The sequence below is a fragment of the Oncorhynchus kisutch genome, linkage group LG24 (genome assembly GCF_002021735.2).
Source record: "Oncorhynchus kisutch isolate 150728-3 linkage group LG24, Okis_V2, whole genome shotgun sequence".
Taxonomy (NCBI): domain Eukaryota; kingdom Metazoa; phylum Chordata; class Actinopteri; order Salmoniformes; family Salmonidae; genus Oncorhynchus; species Oncorhynchus kisutch.
In genome coordinates this window covers 43335402-43357901 of record NC_034197.2, presented here as the reverse complement: position 1 = coordinate 43357901, position 22500 = coordinate 43335402, and the positions used below count along the sequence as shown (strand labels likewise).

Below are 22500 nucleotides of genomic sequence, written 5' to 3'. Positions count from 1 at the left end.
ACCCTAACCCCTAATCCTAACTCCTAACCCTTAACCCCTAATCCTAACTCCTAACCCTAACCCTTAACCCCTAATCCTAACTCCTAACCCTAACCCCTAATCCTAACTCCTAACCCTTAACCCCTAATCCTAACTCCTAACCCTTAACCCCTAATCCTAACTCCTAACCCTTAACCCCTAATCCTAACTCCTAACCCTAACCCCTAATCCTAACTCCTAACCCTTAACCCCTAATCCTAACTCCTAACCCTAACCCCTAATCCTAACTCCTAACCCTTAACCCCTAATCCTAACTCCTAACCCCTAATCCTAACTCCTAACCCTTAACCCCTAATCCTAACTCCTAACCCTTAACCTCTAATCCTAACTCCTAACCCTTAACCCCTAATCCTAAATCCTAACCCTAACTCCTAACCCTAACCCCTAATCCTAACTCCTAACCCCTAATCCTAACTCCTAACCCTAACCCCTAATCCTAACTCCTAACCCTAACCCCTAATCCTAACTCCTAACCCTAACCCCTAATCCTAACTCCTAACCCTTAACCCCTAATCCTAACTCCTAACCCTAACCCCTAATCCTAACCCTAACCCCTAATCCTAACTCCTAACCCTAACCCCTAATCCTAACTCCTAACCCTAACCCCTAATCCTAACTCCTACCCCTAACCCCTAATCCTAACTCCTAACCCTTAACCCCTAATCCTAACTCCTAACCCTAACCCCTAATCCTAACTCCTAACCCTTAACCCCTAATCCTAACTCCTAACCCTAACCCCTAATCCTAACTCCTAACCCTTAACCCCTAATCCTAACTCCTAACTAAAAACTCCTATATTTTCAAGTACATAACTATAGAGAACAAAAAATGTAAGTTTACACACTCCCAGGAATGTCACACATGATGGATCATCAGCTAAAATAACACTAACTTTCACACATCTAGATGGCTGGGCGGGGTGGGTGTGGAGCCAGAGACAGCAGGGGTTCAAACTGTAGAACGCCCAAATTGATTTTATCAAACAAAACTACACTACATTTTATTTATGAGACCCTCAGGATGACAAATCAGAGCCAGATTACTGAATGGAAGTACATTATTTACCTTCAGAGGTTAATGTATCAAACCAGTTGCCTGATAAAAGGGTTTGTTGTTGTTGACTCTCCTCAAACAATAGCATGGTATATTTTCACTGTAAAAGCTATTGTAAATTGGACACTGCAGCTAGATTAGCAAGAATTTAAGCTTTTGACCCACATAAGACATGTCTATGTCCCGGAAAGTTGGCTGTTGTATACAATGTCATTCTAGCAACAACCGTCCCAGTTTAGGGACCCCATCCCATAGAGGTTATTAACCCATTAGGATTAGGGTTAAGAATTGTTTTTCAACAGAATCAGCTCAATGAACGCAACCCTGATCACAGACAAACACAGTTCACTTTCATAGCAGCCACATATAAACAGCTGGTATATATATAATTCCTTCTCATTTCTATCTACGCACTCTCCTCCTCTCACCTTTTCCATAGCCATTGAATTGTAAGAGTTCCAGTGTTGGATAGCCATAGCCAGCTACCTCTCTGTTTTGAGCAGGGTGTTTGAGTAGGCTAAAGGCTAAAAATACAGCTAGCTCTCTCTCACACGCTTGCTTCTCCATTTTGGAAGAAATTAATTTGTTCAAAACTGTTCAACTATTGTCTCTCTCTTTGAGTCAGAATAGACTAATTATCTGAATAATTATCTGATCCTTTGATTGGGTGGACAACATGTCAGCTCATGCTGCAAGAGCTCTGATAGGCTGGAGGACGTCCTCTGCAAGTTGTCATAATTACAGTGTAAGTCTACGGAAGGGGGTGAGAACCATGAGCCTCCTAGGTTTTGTACTGAAGTCAATGTACCCAGAGGAGGACGGAAGCTAGCTGTCCTCCGGCTACACCATGGTGCTACCCTACAGAGTGCTGTTGAGGCTACTGTAGATCTTCTTTGAAAAACAGTGCGTTTGAATCAAATATTTGGTCATGTAAATATATTTCGTATAGTTGTCAAATATGTTTCAATGTTTCACAATTTGTATTTTTTATGAAATACACTGAGGAGGATGGTCTTCCTCTGAGGAACCTCCACTGATATATAATTTCGGGAAGTATTCCTCTTCTCTTTTAACACATTTTGTTACGTTACAGCCTTATTCTAACATGGATTCAATTGTTTGTTTTCCCACCCAATCTATAGTCGTGGCAAAAAGTTTTGAGAATGACACAAATATAAATTTCCACAAAGTCTGCTGCTTCAGTGTCTTTAGATATTTTTGTCAGATGTTACTATGGAATACTGAAGTATAATTACAAGCATTTCATAAGTGTCAAAGGCTTTTATTGACAATTACATGAAGTTGATGCAAATAATCAATATTTGCAGTGTTGACCCTTCTTTTTCAAGACCTCTGCAATCCTCCCTGGCATGCTGTCAATTAACTTCTGGGCCACATCCTGACGGATGGAAGCCCATTCTTGCATATTCAATGCTTGGGGTTTGTCAGAATTTGTGGGGTTTTGTTTGTCCACCCGCCTTTTGAGGATTGACCACAAGTTCTCAATGGGATTAAGGTCTGGGGAGTTTCCTGGCCAGGGACCCAAAATACCAATGTTTTGTTCCCCGAGCCACTTTTGCCTTATGGCAAGGTACTCCAGTATTTTCATCTTCAGATAGCTAGGTGAGACAACCACATATCACAGTAGTTAGTATGTTCAGATAGCTAGGTGAGAGAACCACATATCACAGTAGTTAGTATATTCAGATAGCTAGGTGAGAGAACCACATATCACAGTAGTTAGTATATTCATATTCAGATAGCTAGGTGAGACAACCACATATCACAGTAGTTAGTATATTCAGATAGCTAGGTGAGACAACCACATATCACAGTAGTTAGTATATTCAGATAGCTAGGTGAGACAACCACATATCACAGTAGTTAGTATGTTCAGATAGCTAGGTGAGAGAACCACATATCACAGTAGTTAGTATATTCAGATAGCTAGGTGAGAGAACCACATATCACAGTAGTTAGTATATTCAGATAGCTAGGTGGACAACCACATATCACAGTAGTTAGTATATTCAGATAGCTAGGTGGACAGCCACATATCACAGTAGTTAGTATATTCAGATAGCTAGGTGGGACAACCACGTATCACAGTAGTTAGTATATTCAGATAGCTAGGTGGGACAACCACATATCACAGTAGTTAGTATATTCAGATAGCTAGGTGAGACAACCACATATCACAGTAGTTAGTATATTCAGATAGCTAGGTGGGACCACATATCCCAGTCGTAAAGGTGTGAAAACCAAGAGACCAGACGTGGCAGAACTGAGTTCTCAGGTTGGGATGTTCGGTTTGAGCATATCCTGAAGGTAGAGTTGGGCAGTTCCTCTTGCACCAGGGTCTTGTAGTGGATGCGAGCTTCGACTGGAAACCAGTGGAGTGTGCAGAGGAATGGGGTGACATGAGAAAACTTTGTCAGAATTTGTGGGTTTTTGTTTGTCCACCCGCCTCTTGAGGATTGACCACAAGTTCTCAATTGGATTAAGGTCTCGGGAGTTTCCTGGCCATGGATTCAAAATATCGATGTTTTGTTCCCCGAGCCACTTAGTTATCATTTTTGCCTTATGGCAAGGTGTTCCATCATGCTGGAAAAGGCATTGTTCGTCACCAAACTGTTCCTGGATGGTTGCTCTCGGAGGATGTGTTGGTACCATTCTTTATTCATGGCTGTGTTCAAAATTGTGAGTGAGCTCACTCCCTTGGCTGAGAAGCAACCCCACACATGAGTGGTCTCAACATGCTTTACTGTTGGCATGACACAGGACTGATGGTAGCGCTCACCTTGTCTACTCCGGACAAGCTTTTTTCCGGATGCCCCAAACAACCGGAAAGAGGATTCATCAGAGAAAATGACTTTACCCCAGTCCTCAGCAGTCCAATCCCTGTACCTTTTGCAGAATATCAGTCTGTCCCTGATGTTTTTCCTGGAGAGAAGTGACTTCTTTGCTGCCCTTCTCGACACCAAGCCATCCTCCAAAAGTCTTCGCCTCACTGTGTGTGCAGATGCACTCACACCTGCCTGCTGCCATTCCTGAGCAAGCTCTGTACTGGTGTTGCCCCGATCCCGCAGCTGAATCAACTTTAGGAGACGGTCCTGGCGCTTGCTGGACTTTCTTGGGCGCCCTGAAGCCTTCTTCACAACAATTTAACTGCTTTCCTTGAAGTTCTTGATGATCATTCTGCAAATTGCCGTCATGCAAACTGAGGCAGCAGACTTTGTGAACATTTATATTTGTGTCATTCTCAAACCTTTTGGCCACGACTGTACACACAACACCCTATAACGACATCACAATACCCTATAACGACATCACAACACCCTATAACCACATCACAATACCCTATAACGACATCACAACACCCTATAACGACATCACAATACCCCATAACGACATCACAATACCCTATAACGACATCACAACACCCTATAACGACATCACAACACCCTATAACGACATCACAACACCCTATAACGACATCACAATACCCTATAACGACATCACAACACCCTATAACGACATCACAATACCCTATAACGACATCACAACACCCTATAACGACATCACAACACCCTATAACGACATCACAACACCCTATAACGACATCACAACACCCTATAACGACATCACAATACCCTATAACGACATCACAATACCCTATAACGACATCACAATACCCTATAACGACATCACAACACCCTATAACGACATCACAATACCCTATAACGACATCACAACACCCTATAACGACATCACAATACCCTATAACGACATCACAATACCCTATAACGACATCACAACACCCTATAACGACATCACAATACCCTATAACGACATCACAATACCCTATAACGACATCACAACACCCTATACGACATCACAACACCCTATAACGACATCACAACACCCTATAACGACATCACAACACCCTATAACGACATCACAACACCCTATAACGACATCACAATACCCTATAACGACATCACAACACCCTATAACGACATCACAACACCCTATAACGACATCACAACACCTATAACGACATCACAATACCCTATAACGACATCACAACACCCTATAACGACATCACAATACCCTATAACGACATCACAACACCTATAACGACATCACAATACCCTATACGACATCACAATACCCTATAACGACATCACAACACCCTATAACGACATCACAATACCCTATAACGACATCACAACACCCTATAACGACATCACAATACCCTATAACGACATCACAATACCCTATAAACGACATCACAATACCTATAACGACATCACAACACCCTATAACGACATCACAACACCCTATAACGACATCACAACACCCTATAACGACATCACAGATAACCCCTATAAGACATCACAATACCCTATACGACATCACAACACCCTATAACGACATCACAATACCTATAACGACATCACAATACCCTATAACGACATCACAATACCCCTATAACGACATCACAATACCCTATAACGACATCACAATACACCCCTATAACGACATCACAATACCCTATAACGACATCACAACACCCTATAACGACATCACAATACCCTATAACGACATCACAAATACCCTATAACGACATCACAATACCCTATAACGACATCACAATACCCTATAACGACATCACAATACCCTATAACGACATCACAATACCCTATAACGACATCACAATACCCTATAACGACATCACAACACCCTATAACGACATCACAATACCCTATAACGACATCACAAAACCCTATAACGACATCACAATACCCTATAACGACATCACAACACCCTATAACGACATCACAATACCCTATAACGACATCACAATACCCCATAACGACATCACAATACCCTATAACGACATCACAATACCCTATAACGACATCACAATACCCTATAACGACATCACAACACCCTATAACGACATCACAATACCCTATAACGACATCACAATACCCTATAACGACATCACAACACCCTATAACGACATCACAACACCCTATAACGACATCACAATACCCCATAACGACAACACAATACCCTATAACGACATCACAACACCCTATAACGACATCACAATACCCTATAACGACATCACAATACCCTATAACGACATCACAACACCCTATAACGACATCACAACACCCTATAACGACATCACAACACCCTATAACGACATCACAACACCCTATAACGACATCACAATACCCTATAACGACATCACAACACCCTATAACGACATCACAATACCCTATAACGACATCACAACACCCTATAACGACATCACAATACCCTATAACGACATCACAACACCCTATAACGACATCACAATACCCCATAATGACAACATTTAATAATTTCACATAATTTATCACATTTTTATAAGTATTCAGAGGTCGGCCGATTATGATTTTTCAGCGCCGATACCGATACCGGTTATTGGAGGACCAAAAAAGCCGATACCGATTAATTGGCCGATTTTTTATTATTATTTATTTGTAATAATGACAATTACAATAATACTGAATGAACACTTATTTTCCATCATAATTTGCAAATAAATTAATTAAAAATCCTACAATGTGATTTTCAGGATTTTTTTTTCTCATTTTGTCTGTCATAGTTGAATTGTACCTATGATGAAAGTTACAGGCCCTCCTCATCTTTTTAAGTGGGAGAACTTGCACAATTGGTGGCTGACTAAATACTTTTTTGCCCCTCTGTATGTATGTATGTATGAATGAGAGAGAGAGAGACAGAGAGAGACAGAGAGAGAGAGAGAGAGAGAGAGAGAGAGACAGAGAGAGAGAGAGAGAGAGAGAGAGAGAGAGAGAGAGAGAGCGCAAACAGACAGACACCAAACATTAAGAACACCCTCTTTTGCCCTCAGAACAGCCTCAACTCGTCAGGGCATGGACTCTGTAAAGTGTTGAAAGTTGTTCCACAGAGATGCTGTTGACTCCAAGGCTTCCCCACAGTTGTGTCCAGTTGGCTGAATGTCCTTTGAGTGGTGGACCATTCTTGAAACAAACAGGAAACTGTTGACAGTGAAAAAATCCAGCAGCGTTGCAGTTCTTGACACAAACCGGTTCACCTGGTACCTACTACCAGACCCCGTTCAAAGACTCTTCACTATTTTGTCTTGCCCATTCATCCTCGTACATACACAATCCATGCCTGGGTTGTCTTAAGGCTTCACAGTCATTTAACGGGTCTCCTCCCCTTCACTGACATCACTAAGGGATCATAGCATCCACCTGGATTCACCTGGTCAGTCTATGTCATGGAAAAGAGCAGGTGTTCCTAATGTTTTGTACACTCTGTGTATATATATATCATTAGGTTGTATGTATTTTATAAAATGTTTAGATATAGTAAAGTACTTATTGTAAATGTGTTTTATAATGGCGCCATCATCTGTATTGCAGAAAAGAAAAACAAATACACACATACCTTTAAGCTCCATTTCCTGTCATCAGACAGGAAATGAACTGTCCTTTGAAAAAGCAACTGAAAAAACAGGACCATGTTTGAAAAAACACGTGTTTCTGTTGTTTGTGTCAATATGACACAAGTAAGGTTAACAGAGTCAGAAATCAGGAAGGCAGACAGGCTCTATAGACCTCTATAGATGAGTGACTGTGTCCAACACACAACACACCTGTTGACACACAACACACCTGTTGTTACGTTGGACACCTACTGACCTTAAAAAAAAAAAATGAAATATATATTTTATGTATTGCTAAAATAAAGATTTCAGGAAATTCCAGCAGGCACCAACATTACTACAATATTAAACATCTCAATCAAGCCTGGTGGTCTTCATATGTTTTCATATGAAACTGATGAAACTGATGAATCTATAAATACCTAGAATCTAAATACTGTTGACCAGAATATCGATCAATACCTAGAATCTAAATACTGTTGACCAGAATATCGATCAATACCTAGAATCTAAATACTGTTGACCAGAATATCGATCAATACCTAGAATCAAGATACTGTTGACCAGAATATCGATCAATACCTAGAATCAAGATACTGTTGACCAGAATATCGATCAATACCTAGAATCTAAATACTGTTGACCAGAATATCGATCAATACCTAGAATCTAAATACTGTTGACCAGAATATTGATCAATACCTAGAATCAAGATACTGTTGAAGAGAATATCGATCAATACCTAGAATCAAGATACTGTTGACCAGAATATCGATCAATACCTAGAATCTAAATACTGTTGACCAGAATATCGATCAATACCTAGAATCTAAATACTGTTGACCAGAATATCGATCAATACCTAGAATCTAAATACTGTTGACCAGAATATCGATCAATACCTAGAATCAAGATACTGTTGAAGAGAATATCGATCAATACCTAGAATCAAGATACTGTTGACCAGAATATCGATCAATACCTAGAATCTAAATACTGTTGACCAGAATATCGATCAATACCTAGAATCTAAATACTGTTGACCAGAATATCGATCAATACCTAGAATCTAAATACTGTTGACCAGAATATCGATCAATACCTAGAATCTAAATACTGTTGACCAGAATATCGATCAATACCTAGAATCTAAATACTGTTGAACAGAATATCGATCAATACCTAGAATCTAAATACTGTTGAAGAGAATATCGATCAATACCATTTTCATATGATTCTGTATTTCTGTGCCTACAGTATCTACTGTAAATCAATCATATATATCACTCTGTGTTTGTGTACAGAACTGACTGTTAATTGATCATATATCATTCTGTTCCTGGTCAGAATTTACCCCCCAAAAATCGATCATATATTGTGTTCCTGTACAGCAGTTACTGTAAGTGGATCTTTCATCAAAAGATACATAAAAATATGTTGAGGTCAATTTCACAGTTACATTACACAGATGGGGAAAAGAGTTACCAGATCACTTCAGTACAAGCTAACACGATTACACTAAAGGGAAATGAGTACAATGCATTCTGTGCTTCTATATTAATAAAACCACAGAGGAAGAAGAAGGGAAAGAGCTTCAGAGGGACCACATCTGATGGGGGGGAAATATCTAGACCGGTCTCAAAACGCCACAGAGAAGGAGTTCTGATCTGGGATCAGTTTAGCCTTTTAGATCATAATCAATAATATTATATGGACAGAGGGGTGGATCTGATCTTAGATCAGCAATATGTTATAGACAATAAACGACTCACCCCCATTGGCGAGGTCCTGTGAGGCGATGACAAAGCCAAACCCCTCCCCTGGCCGTCTCCGTAGCTCCACCTCCTGACCCATGACTGACACCCGGGCCCTTCCCCGTCTACCGTCCACCGGGCCCTTGGCCATGGCCCCCAGCCCCAACCTCCCTCTTCCCCCACCTCCAGGGGGCATGGCTGGAGGCCCAGGGTCACCACCCTCCTCCATCCCTAGCCAGTCCCTGGGCTCCAGGGTGATGGTTACCGGGACTGAGTCCAGGAAGGAGGTACTCTGGACCAAGGATGGGAGATCAGTAGAGGGTGAGGCTGGGGCGAGGCCACTGTGGCTGGGGGGAGGTGCAGGGGCACCAAGGCATCTGAGGTGGAGGTGGAAGGCAAGTCGGATGGGGATGGGAGGCCGTGAGAGAGGGAAGAGGGGCCAAGCGGAGAGGAGAAGGGTTTGTAGAGGTTAGGGGAGACAGGAGAGAGGAAGGACCCTGGAGAGAGAGAGACAAAGAGAAAGAGAGAAGAGAAAATACCTTATTGCCATAACAATAATGATTTACCATTTCCAACAGCAACATTATAGATTCAAAAAGCTTTATTGTCCCAACATTAGGCAATAGTCATTATGCCTAGTGTTGTTTTCATTAGCGTATTACATACAAACGTTCCACTGTTTTGAATAATAAGACAGCAGTTCAGTTCATCTACTCATCACATTAAAAAGTCATTAATGAACCCAACACAGAGAGAACTACATCTCTGAGGTGAATCCATCCTGTACTTTGTACACAGTAACCTGGTCTGGAAGCTAAAGTGGTTCCTGCTTCGATGGGAGGATCCTAAACACTACTCCTCGTATTGTTCCCCAAGTACTGAAGTTACGTTAAGAGTATTTAAACCTAAAGTACTGAAGTTACTTTAAAAACTTCTTAGGGCTGAAATCCCGTTAACGGGATGATATGACAACAGCCAGTGAAAGTGCAGGGCGACAAATTCAAAACAACAGAAATCTCATCATTAAAATTCCTCAAACATAGAAGTATCTTATACATTTTAAAGGTAAACTTGTTGTTAATCCCACCACAGTGTCCGATTTAAAATAGGCTTTACAACGAAAGCACCACAAACAATTTTGTTAGGTCACCGCCAACTCACAGAAAAATTCAGCCATTTTTCCAGCCAAAGAGAGGAGACACTAAACGCACAAATAGAGATAAAATGAATCACTAACCTTTGATGATCTTCATCAGATGACACTCATAGGACTTCATGTTACACAATACATGTATGTTTTGTTTGATAAAGTTCATATTTATATCCAAACATCTCAGGTTACATTGGTGCGTTATGTTCAGTAGTTCCAAAAACATCTGGTGATATTGCAGAGAGCCACACCATTTTACAGAAATACTCATTATAAATGTTGATGAAAATACAAGTGTTACACATGGAATTATCGATACACTTCTCCTTAATGCAACCGCTGTGTCAGATTTAAAAATAGCTTTACGGAAAATGCAAACCATGCAATAATCTGAGAACAGCGTTCAGAATGATTTTGATGATCTTCATCAGAATGCACTCCCAGGAATCCCAGTTCCACAATAAATGTTTGATTTGTTCGATAATGTCCATCATTTATGTCCAAAGAGCTACTTTTGTTAGCACATTTGGTAAACGAATCCAAAGTCATGAAGCGCGTTCCCTAGTTGCAGACGAAATGTCATAAAGTTCCGTTACTGTCCGTAGAAACATGTCAAACGTTATATGGATGTGATTTGGGGTGTGCATTCTATGTGTTGTTTTCTATGATTTTGTGTTTCTATGTTTGGCCGGGTATGGTTCTCGATCAGGGACAGCTGTCTATCGTTGTCTCTGATTGGGAACCATACTTAGGTAGCCCTTTTCCCTCCTTTCTGTGTGGGAGGTTAACTTTCTTTCTGGCAATAATGCCCTGTAAGCTTCATGGTTGTGTCTTTCGTTTGTTGTTTTGTTTGACGACATTTTGAATAAAAAGGAAAATGTACGCTCACCACACTGCACTTTGGTCTACTTCCAACGACGCCCGTGACAATGGAATCAATCTTTAGGATGTTTTTAACATAAAACTTCAATGATATTCCAACAGGAGAATTACTATGTCTGTAGAAAAGCAATGGAATGAGAGCTAACTCTCTCGTGACTGCGCCTCAGAGCCTGTAGCAATCTGCCAGACCTCTGACTCATTCCTCTCTCATTCAGTCCCACTTCACAGTAGAATTCTCAAACAAGTTTCTAAAGACGGAAGTGCCTTAGGAAGTCTAACGTAACCAATATCCCACTGTGTATTCAATAGGGTCTGTGTTGAAAATCGACCAACCTCAGATTTCCCACTTCCTATTTGGATTTCTTCTCAGGTTTTTGCCTGCCATATGAGTTATTTTATACTCACAGACACCATTCAAACAGTTTTATAAACTTCAGAGTGTTTTCTATCCAATACTAATAATAATATGTATATATTAGCAACTGGGACATAGGAGCAGACCGTTTGACATGGGCACCTCTGGGCACCTTTTCATCCAAGCTACTCAATACTGCCCCTGCAGCCATAAGAAGTTAAGAGTATGTAAACCTAAAATACTGAAGTTAGATGTTCATTAAGAGTATTTCAACCTAAAGTACTGAAGCTAGATGTTCATTAAGAGTATTTCAACCTAAAGTACTGAAACTAGATGTTCATTAAGAGTATTTCAACCTAAAGTACTGAAGCTAGATGTTCATTAAGAGTATTTCAACCTAAAGAACTGAAGTCACATTAAGAGTATTTCAACCTAAAGTACTGAAGTTACATTAAGAGTATTTCAACCTAAAGTACTGAAGCTAGATGTTCATTAAGAGTATTTCAACCTAAAGTACTGAAGCTAGATGTTCATTAAGAGTATTTGAACCTAAAGTACTGAAGCTAGATGTTCATTAACAGTATTTCAACCTAAAGTACTGAAGCTAGATGTTCATTAAGAGTATTTGAACCTAAAGTACTGAAGCTAGATGTTCATTAACAGTATTTCAACCTAAAGTACTGAAGCTAGATGTTCATTAAGAGTATTTGAACCTAAAGTACTGAAGCTAGATGTTCATTAACAGTATTTCAACCTAAAGTACTGAAGCTAGATGTTCATTAAGAGTATTTAAAAAGGAAGAAAATCTGGATGAGGGTACTGCACCAAGGCTATCAACAGCAGTAGTATTACCAGTATTTATATACAGTAGGTAAATATAGTGTACTTGTGGTAGTAGTAGTAATATTAGTGTATTTGTGGTAGTAGTAGTAGTAATATTAGTATTACTAGTATTTATATTGGTAAATATAGTGTACTTGTGGTAGTAGTAGTAATATTAGTGTATTTGTGGTGGTAGTAGTAGTAATATTAGTATTACTAGTATTTATATTGGTAAATACAGGTGTATTTGTGGTAGTAGTAGTAATATTATTTATACAGGATAATGTGCTCACCTCCTCTGTAAACCAACAGCATTACTTCTCCCTGCTTGATGTGCTCCTGAAGGACCCTCTGCATCTTCAATGTTAAAACAGGTCAACATTATCATACAGGTCAACATTATTATACAGGTCAACATTATTATACAGGTCAACATTATTATACAGGTCAACATTATCATACAGGTCAACATTATTATACAGGTCAACATTAACATACAGGTCAACATTATTATACAGGTCAACATTATTAAACAGGTCAACATTATCATACAGGTCAACATTATTATACAGGTCAACATTATTATACAGGTCAACATTATTATACAGGTCAACATTATTATACAGGTCAACATTAACATAGGTCAACATTATCATACAGGTCAACATTATTATACAGGTCAACATTATTATACAGGTCAACATTATTATACAGGTCAACATTATCATACAGGTCAACATTATTATACAGGTCAACATTAACATACAAGTCAACATTATTATACAGGTCAACATTATCATACAGGTCAACATTATCATACAGGTCAACATTATTATACAGGTCAACATTAACATAGGTCAACATTATCATACAGGTCAACATTATTATACAGGTCCACATTAACATACAGGTCAACATTATTATACAGGTCAACATTATTAAACAGGTCAACATTATCATACAGGTCAACATTATTATACAGGTCAACATTATCATACAGGTCAACATTATTATACAGGTCAACATTATTATACAGGTCAACATTAACATAGGTCAACATTATCATACAGGTCAACATTATTATACAGGTCAACATTATTATACAGGTCAACATTATTATACAGGTCAACATTAACATAGGTCAACATTATCATACAGGTCAACATTATCATACAGGTCAACATTATTATACAGGTCAACATTAACATAGGTCAACATTATCATACAGGTCAACATTATTATACAGGTCCACATTAACATACAGGTCAACATTATTATACAGGTCAACATTATTAAACAGGTCAACATTATCATACAGGTCAACATTATTATACAGGTCAACATTATTATACAGGTCAACATTATCATACAGGTCAACATTATTATACAGGTCAACATTAACATACAAGTCAACATTATTATACAGGTCAACATTATTATATAGGTCAACATTATCATACAGGTCAACATTATTATACAGGTCAACATTAACATAGGTCAACATTATCATACAGGTCAACATTATTATACAGGTCCACATTAACATACAGGTCAACATTATTATACAGGTCAACATTATTAAACAGGTCAACATTATCATACAGGTCAACATTATTATACAGGTCAACATTATCATACAGGTCAACATTATTATACAGGTCAACATTATTATACAGGTCAACATTAACATAGGTCAACATTATCATACAGGTCAACATTATTATACAGGTCAACATTATTATACAGGTCAACATTATTATACAGGTCAACATTAACATAGGTCAACATTATCATACAGGTCAACATTATTATACAGGTCAACATTAACATACAGGTCAACATTAACATAGGTCAACATTATCATACAGGTCAACATTATTATACAGGTCAACATTAAGATAGGTCAACATTATTATACAGGTCAACATTATTATACATGTCAACATTAACATACAGGTCAACATTAACATAGGTCAACATTATTATACAGGTCAACATTATTATACAGGTCAACATTATTATACAGGTCAACATTATCATACAGGTCAACATTATCATGCAGGTCAACATTATCATACAGGCCAACATTAACATAGGTCAACATTATCATACAGGTCAACATTATTATACAGGTCAACATTAACATACAGGTCAACATTATTATACAGGTCAACATTATTATATAGGTCAACATTATCATACAGGTCAACATTATTATACAGGTCAACATTAACATAGGTCAACATTATTATACAGGTCAACATTATTATACAGGTCAACATTATTATACAGGTCAACATTATCATACAGGTCAACATTATCATGCAGGTCAACATTATCATACAGGTCAACATTATTATACAGGTCAACATTATTATACAGGTCAACATTATCATACAGGTCAACATTATTATACAGGTCAACATTAACATAGGTCAACATTATCATACAGGTCAACATGATCATACAGGTCAACATGATCATACAGGTCAACATTATCATACAGGTCAACATTATTATACAGGTCAACATTAACATAGGTCAACATTATTATACAGGTCAACATTATCATGCAGGTCAACATTATTATATAGGTCAACATTATCATACAGGGTGACATCATTATATGGGTCAACATTATCATACAGGTCAACATTATCATACAGGTCAACATTATCATACAGGTCAACATTATCATACAGATCAACATTGTTAAACTGGTCAACATTATCATACAGGTCAACCTTATCATACAGGTCAACATTATCATACAGGTCAACATTATCATACAGGTCAACATTATCATAGGCCAAAATATTGGTTAATTTACATCTCACACTAAAGAGACACCTTCTTCACATGAAGGTATTCTAACATCCAGTAAACCTTACAACTTCCTGTCATCTAGTAAACCGTACAACTTCCTGTCATCTAGTAAACCTTGAAGCTCTTCTGTCATCTAGTAAACCTTAAAGCTCTTCTGTCATCTAGTAAACCTTACAGCTCTTCTGTCATCTAGTAAACCTTGAAGCTCTTCTGTCATCTGGTAAACCTTAAAGCTCTCCTGTCATCTAGTAAACCTTAAAGCTCTTCTGTCATCTAGTAAACCTTACAGCTCTTCTGTCATCTAGTAAACCTTAAAGCTCTTCTGTCATCTAGTAAACCTTACAACTTCCTGTCATCTAGTAAACCTTACAACTTTCTGTCATCTAGTAAACCTTGAAGCTCTTCTGTCATCTAGTAAACCTTAAAGCTCTTCTGTCATCTAGTAAACCTTGAAGCTCTTCTGTCATCTAGTAAACCTTGAAGCTCTTCTGTCATCTAGTGAACCTTACAGCTCTTCTGTCATCTAGTAAACATTTAAGCTCTTCTGTCATCTAGTAAACCTTAAAGCTCTTCTGTCATCTAGTAAACCTTACAGCTCTTCTGTCATCTAGTAAACCTTGAAGCTCTTCTGTCATCTAGTGAACCTTACAGCTCTTCTGTCATCTAGTAAACATTTAAGCTCTTCTGTCATCTAGTAAACCTTAAAGCTCTTCTGTCATCTAGTAAACCTTGAAGCTCTTCTGTCATCTAGTGAACCTTACAGCTCTTCTGTCATCTAGTAAACCTTAAAGCTCTTCTGTCATCTAGTAAACCTTAAAGCTCTTCTGTCATCTAGTAAACCTTACAGCTCTTCTGTCATCTAGTGAACCTTACAGCTCTTCTGTCTTTCTGTGTCATTCCAAATGCCAATAAGATTACTCAATGTTGTCAGAATAAACTTACTCCAGAGATTGATGATTACTATTGAGGGTTGCTGAAATAAATGACAATCAACCTCATAACCAAACCAAATGACGGTCTGTAACCGTAGAGCTGTCTCCGAAGCCAGTCCTACTGTACCTGAGCGAAGCTGAGACTCTGCACATCAGCTCCATCAATCTTCACTATAGCATCCCCTGCCTGCAGGGAGGAGCACTGCCTTCTGTCCCAGACCCTCTTCACCAGGGCCAGCTGCCCCCCCTTCCCCCCCGCCGTCACACTGAACCCCATCCCGCCCCCCTCACTCCTCCCCAGGGGCACAGGGAGCAGCTCCCCTCCTCCAGACCCTACAGGTACACCCTCGCTGGTCGGGCTGTGGCTCACCCGGGGGTGGGCGCTGGCGGGGCAGCCGTTGAAGCCACAAGGGGGGACCTCCGTAGGCGGGCCGGCCATGAGGGACGTATGGGGCACGGGAGGCCGCTGGCAGGGGGCACCAGGAGTGGTGGTGGTGCCCACCTCCGGCTGGGACAGGGGCAGCTTGGACAGGGAGATGGGCAGGGTGGAGGTGGAGAGGTCACTCCGATGGTGGACCATGGAGGAGGAGGTGGGGAGGGAGTTACCATTGTAGCGCATCAGAGACCATCTGAGAGGGAAGAGGAGGAAGAGAGGCGTTAATGATATTCGGTACCCGACTGACACACACACACAGGAAACTAAGAACTGTGAACCGCACATCTGATCTAATTTGGCTGTTGCACTTAACTTTATGTTTGAACCACAGGCAGCACTTTTCTCTCATATCATCAAATCAAATCAATTTATATAGCCCTTCTAACATCAGCTAACATCAGCAGATATCTCAAAGTGCTGTGCAGAAACCCAGCCTTAAACCCCAAACAGCAAGCAATGCAGGAGTAGAAGCACGGTGGCTAGGAAAAACTCCCTGGAAAGCCCAGAACCTAGGAAGAAACCTAGAGAGGAACCAGACTATGAGGTGTGGCCAGAACTCTTCTAGCTGTGCCGGGTGGAGAGGAACCAGACTATGAGGGGTGGCCAGAACTCTTCTAGCTGTGCCGGGTGGAGAGGAACCAGACTATGAGGGGTGGCCAGAACTCTTCTAGCTGTGCCGGGTGGAGAGGAACCAGACTATGAGGGGTGGCCAGAACTCTTCTAGCTGTGCCGGGTGGAGAGGAACCAGACTATGAGGGGTGGCCAGAACTAATCTAGCTGTGCCGGGTGGAGAGGAACCAGACTATGAGGGGTGGCCAGAACTCTTCTAGCTGTGCCGGGTGGAGAGGAAAGAGACTATGAGGGGTGGCCAGAACTCTTCTAGCTGTGCCGGGTGGAGAGGACCCAGACTATGAGGGGTGGCCAGAACTCTTCTAGCTGTGCCGGGTGGAGATGAAACAAACATGGCCAGGATCATCAGCTGTGAAATCAGTCCATCTTGGCAATTGGTTAGTTAGGATTAGTTAGTTAGTTGGTCACTTAGTTATTTAGGGTTAGTTACCTTTGTGTCCATCCACCCAAGGCCTCTGAGTCACTCTGGCTGGTGGATGCGGAGGTTGATTCAGGAGGGGGAGGAGGGGGGATGCCCCTACTGTGAGAGGAGGAGGGGGCACAGGCTGAGCTGGCAGAAGAGCCCGGGACACCGTTAGACAGCGGGTAGGAGGGTGGTGCCAAGACCAGTGCTGCCACGTTTCCGTTAGCGTCCAGCCCTGACCCCGAGTTTCCCGCCACTCTGAGATAGTTGCCGTTGTGATGAGACAGGGTCCGATTGAGGTTAGCCAGGCCGGGGGGGTGGGTGTGGGGGGGCTCAGCAGGGCTGGGACAGGAAAGGGACTGGGACTGGGCAGTGACTGTGGAGGAAGGAGTGGCTGCAGCGCTGAGGGGTCCCCGATGAGAGGAGGAGGGGGAGGAGGTCAGGGGTTGTTTGGGACAGCCGTCTGGGTTGTAGAGCATGGGATAGCCTCTCCGTAACACAACGTCCACACTGTGACCCATGGGGACAGACTTCAACATCTCTACCACCTCTTTATGAGACAGACCCAGGACACAGCTGTCATTGATGTAGACCAGGATATCAGCTGGAGAACAGAGAGAGCGAGAGAGAGAGATAATGGATCATGTGTTATATCAAACACTACAATAGATAATGTGTTATATGTTATATCATCCACTATAATAGATAATGTGTTATATCATACACTATAATAGATCATGTGTTATATCATCCACTACAATAGATAATGTGTTATATCATACACTACAATAGATCATGTGTATATCATCTACTACAATAGATCATGTGTTATATCACCCACTACGATAGATAATGTGTTATAGCACCCACTACGATAGATAATGTGTTATATCATCCACTACGATAGATAATGTGTTATATCACACACTGCAATAGACAATGTGTTATATCATCCACTACAATAGATAATGTGTTATATCACCCACTACAATAGATAATGTGTATATCATCTACTACAATAGATAATGTGTATATCATCTACTACAATAGATAATGTGTTATATGTTATATCATACACTACAATAGATAATGTGTTATATCATCTACTACAATAGATCATGTGTTATATCATACACCACAATAGATAATGTGTTATATGTTATATCATCCACTACAATAGATAATGTGTTATATCATACACCACAATAGATAATGTGTTATATCACCCACTACAATAGATAATGTGTTATATCATCCACTACAATATATAACATCAAATCAAATCAAATTTTATTTGTCACATACACATGGTTAGCAGATGTTAGTGCGAGTGTAGCGAAATGCTTGTGCTTCTAGTTCCGACAATGCAGTAATAACCAACAAGTAATCTAGCTAACAATTCCAAAACTACTACCTTATAGACACAAGTGTAAGGGGATAAAGAATATGTACATAAGGATATATGAATGAGTGATGGTACAGAGGAGCATAGGCAAGATACAGTAGATGGTATTGAGTGCAGTATATACATATGAGATGAGTATGTAAACAAAGTGGCATAGTTAAAGTGGCTAGTGATACATGTATTACATAAGGATGCAGTAGATGATATAGAGTACAGTATATACGTATACATATGAGATGAATAATGTAGGGTATGTAAACATTATATTAGGTAGCATTGTTTAAAGTGGCTAGTGATATATTTTACATCAATTCCCATTATTAAAGTGGCTGGAGTTGAGTCAGTGTGTTGGCAGCAGCCACTCAATGTTAGTGGTGGCTGTTTAACAGTCTGATGGCCTTGAGATAGAAGCTGTTTTTCAGTCTCTCGGTCCCAGCTTTGATGCACCTGTACTGACCTCGCCTTCTGGGTGATAGCGGGGTGAACAGGCAGTGGCTCGGGTGGTTGCTGTCCTTGATGATCTTTATGGCCTTCCTGTGACATCGGGTGGTGTAGGTGTCCTGGAGGGCAGGTAGTTTGCCCCCGGTGATGCGTTGTGCAGACCTCACTACCCTCTGGAGAGCCTTACGGTTGTGGGCGGAGCAGTTGCCGTACCAGGCGGTGATACAGCCCGACAGGATGCTCTCGATTGTGCATCTGTAGAAGTTTGTGAGTGCTTTTGGTGACAAGCCGAATTTCTTCAGCCTCCTGAGGCTGAAGAGGCGCTCCTGCGCCTTCTTCACGATGCTGTCTGTGTGGGTGGACCAATTCAGTTTGTCTGTGATGTGTACGCCGAGGAACTTAAAACTTACTACCCTCTCCACTACTGTTCCATCGATGTGGATAGGGGGGTGTTCCCTCTGCTGTTTCCTGAAGTCCACAATCATCTCCTTAGTTTTGTTGACGTTGAGTGTGAGGTTATTTTCCTGACACCACACTGCGAGGGCCCTCACCTCCTCCCTGTAGGCCGTCTCGTCGTTGTTGGTAATCAAGCCTACCACTGTTGTGTCATCCGCAAACTTGATGATTGAGTTGGAGGCGTGCGTGGCCACGCAGTGAACAGGGAACAGCAGTGAACAGGGTGAACAGGGAGTACAGGAGAGGGCTCAGAACGCACCCTTGTGGGGCCCCAGTGTTGAGGATCAGCGGGGTGGAGATGTTGTTGCCTACCCTCACCACCTGGGGGTGGCCCGTCAGGAAGTCCAGTACCCAGTTGCACAGGGCGGGGTCGAGACGCAGGGTCTCGAGCTTGATGACGAGCTTGGAGGGCACTATGGTGGTAAATGCCGAGCTGTAGTCGATGAACAGCATTCTCACATAGGTATTCCTCTTGTCCAGATGGGTTAGGGCAGTGTGCAGTGTGGTTGAGATTGCATCGTCTGTGGACCTATTTGGGTGGTAAGCAAATTGGAGTGGGTCTAGGGTGTCAGGTAGGGTGGAGGTGATATGGTCCTTGACTAGTCTCTCAAAGCACTTCATGATGACGGAAGTGAGTGCTACGGGGCGGTAGTCGTTTAGCTCAGTTACCTTAGCTTTCTTGGGAACAGGAACAATGGTGGCCCTCTTGAAGCATGTGGGAACAACAGACTGGGATAGGGATTGATTGAATATGTCTGTAAACACACCAGCCAGCTGGTCTGCGCATGCTCTGAGGGTGCGGCTGGGGATGCCGTCTGGGCCTGCAGCCTTGCGAGGGTTGACACGTTTAAATGTTTTCCTCACGTCGGCTGCAGTGAAGGAGAGTCCGCATGTTTTAGTTGCGGGCCGTGTCAGTGGCACTGTATTGTCCTCAAAGCGGGCAAAAAAGTGATTTAGTCTGCCTGGGAGCAAGACATCCTGGTCCGTGACAGTGCTGGTTTTCTTTTTGTAATCCGTGATTGACTGTAGACCCTGCCACATACATCTTGTGTCTGAGCCGTTGAATTGAGATTCTACTTTGTCTCTATACTGACGCTTAGCTTGTTTGATTGCCTTGCGGAGGGAATAGTTACACTGTTTGTATTCGGTCATGTTTCCGGTCACCTTGCCCTGATTAAAAGCAGTGGTTCGCGCTTTCAGTTTCACGCGAATGCTGCCATCAATCCACGGTTTCTGGTTTGGGAATGTTTTAATCGTTGCTATGGGAACGACATCTTCAACGCACGTTCTAATGAACGTCTGACGCAATACGGAACATATCCCAGTCCACGTGATGGAAGCAGTCTTGGAGTGTGGAATCAGATTGGTCGGACCAGCGTTGAACAGACCTCAGCGCGGGAGCTTCTTGTTTTAGTTTCTGTCTGTAGGCAGGGATCAACAAAATGGAGTCGTGGTCAGCTTTCCCGAAAGGAGGGCGGGGCAGGGCCTTATATGCGTCGCGGAAGCAATAACAATGATCCAGGGTCTTTCCACCCCTGGTTGCGCAATCGATATGCTGATCAAATTTAGGGAGTCTTGTTTTCAGATTAGCCTTGGATATATGGATTCCAGTTTGCAAAGAGTAAAATAAAGTTTGTTCAGAGCCATCGATGTGTCTGCTTGGGGGGGGGGGATATATATGGCTGTGATTATAACCAAAAATAATTCCCTTGGTAGATGATGCGGTCTACATTTGATTGTGAGGAATTCTAAATCAGGTGAACAGAAGGATTTGAGTTCCTGTATGTTGTTGTGACCACACCACGTCACGTTAACCATAAAGCATACGCCCCCACCCCTCTTCTTACCAGAAAGATGTTTGTTTCTGTCCGCGTGATGCGTGGAGAAACCAGCTGGCTGCACCGTCTCCGATAGCGTCTCTCCAGTGAGCCATGTTTCCGTGAAGCAAAGAACGTTACAGACTCTGATGTCCCTCTGGAATGCTACCCTTGCTCGGATTTCATCAACCTTGTTGTCAAGAGACTGGACATTGGCGAGGAGAATGCTAGGGAGTGGTGCACGGTGTGCCCGTCTCCGGAGTCTGACCAGAAGACCGCCTCGTTTCCCTCTTTTTCGAAGTCGTTTTTTGGGGTCGCCGGCTGGGATCCATTCCATTGGCTTCGCGAAAGTCATATTCTTGGTCGTACTGATGGTTGAGTTGACGCTGCTCTTATATTCAGTAGTTCTTCTCGACTGTATGTAATGAAACCTAAGATGACCTGGGGTACCAATGTAAGAAATAACACGTAAAAAAACTAAAAACTGCATAGTTTCCTAGGAACGCGAAGCGAGGCGAGGCGGCCATCTCTGTCGGCGCCGGAAGTGTTATATCATCCACTACAATAGATAATGTGTTATATCATCCACTACAATAGATAATGTGT

General features: G+C 41.4%; 1 pseudogene; it reads right to left on the bottom strand.

Moving 5' to 3' along the window:
* LOC116356916 (membrane-associated guanylate kinase, WW and PDZ domain-containing protein 3-like) overlaps positions 1 to 22500 on the bottom strand; it is a 95597-nt pseudogene that overhangs the window by 22765 nt on the left and 50332 nt on the right.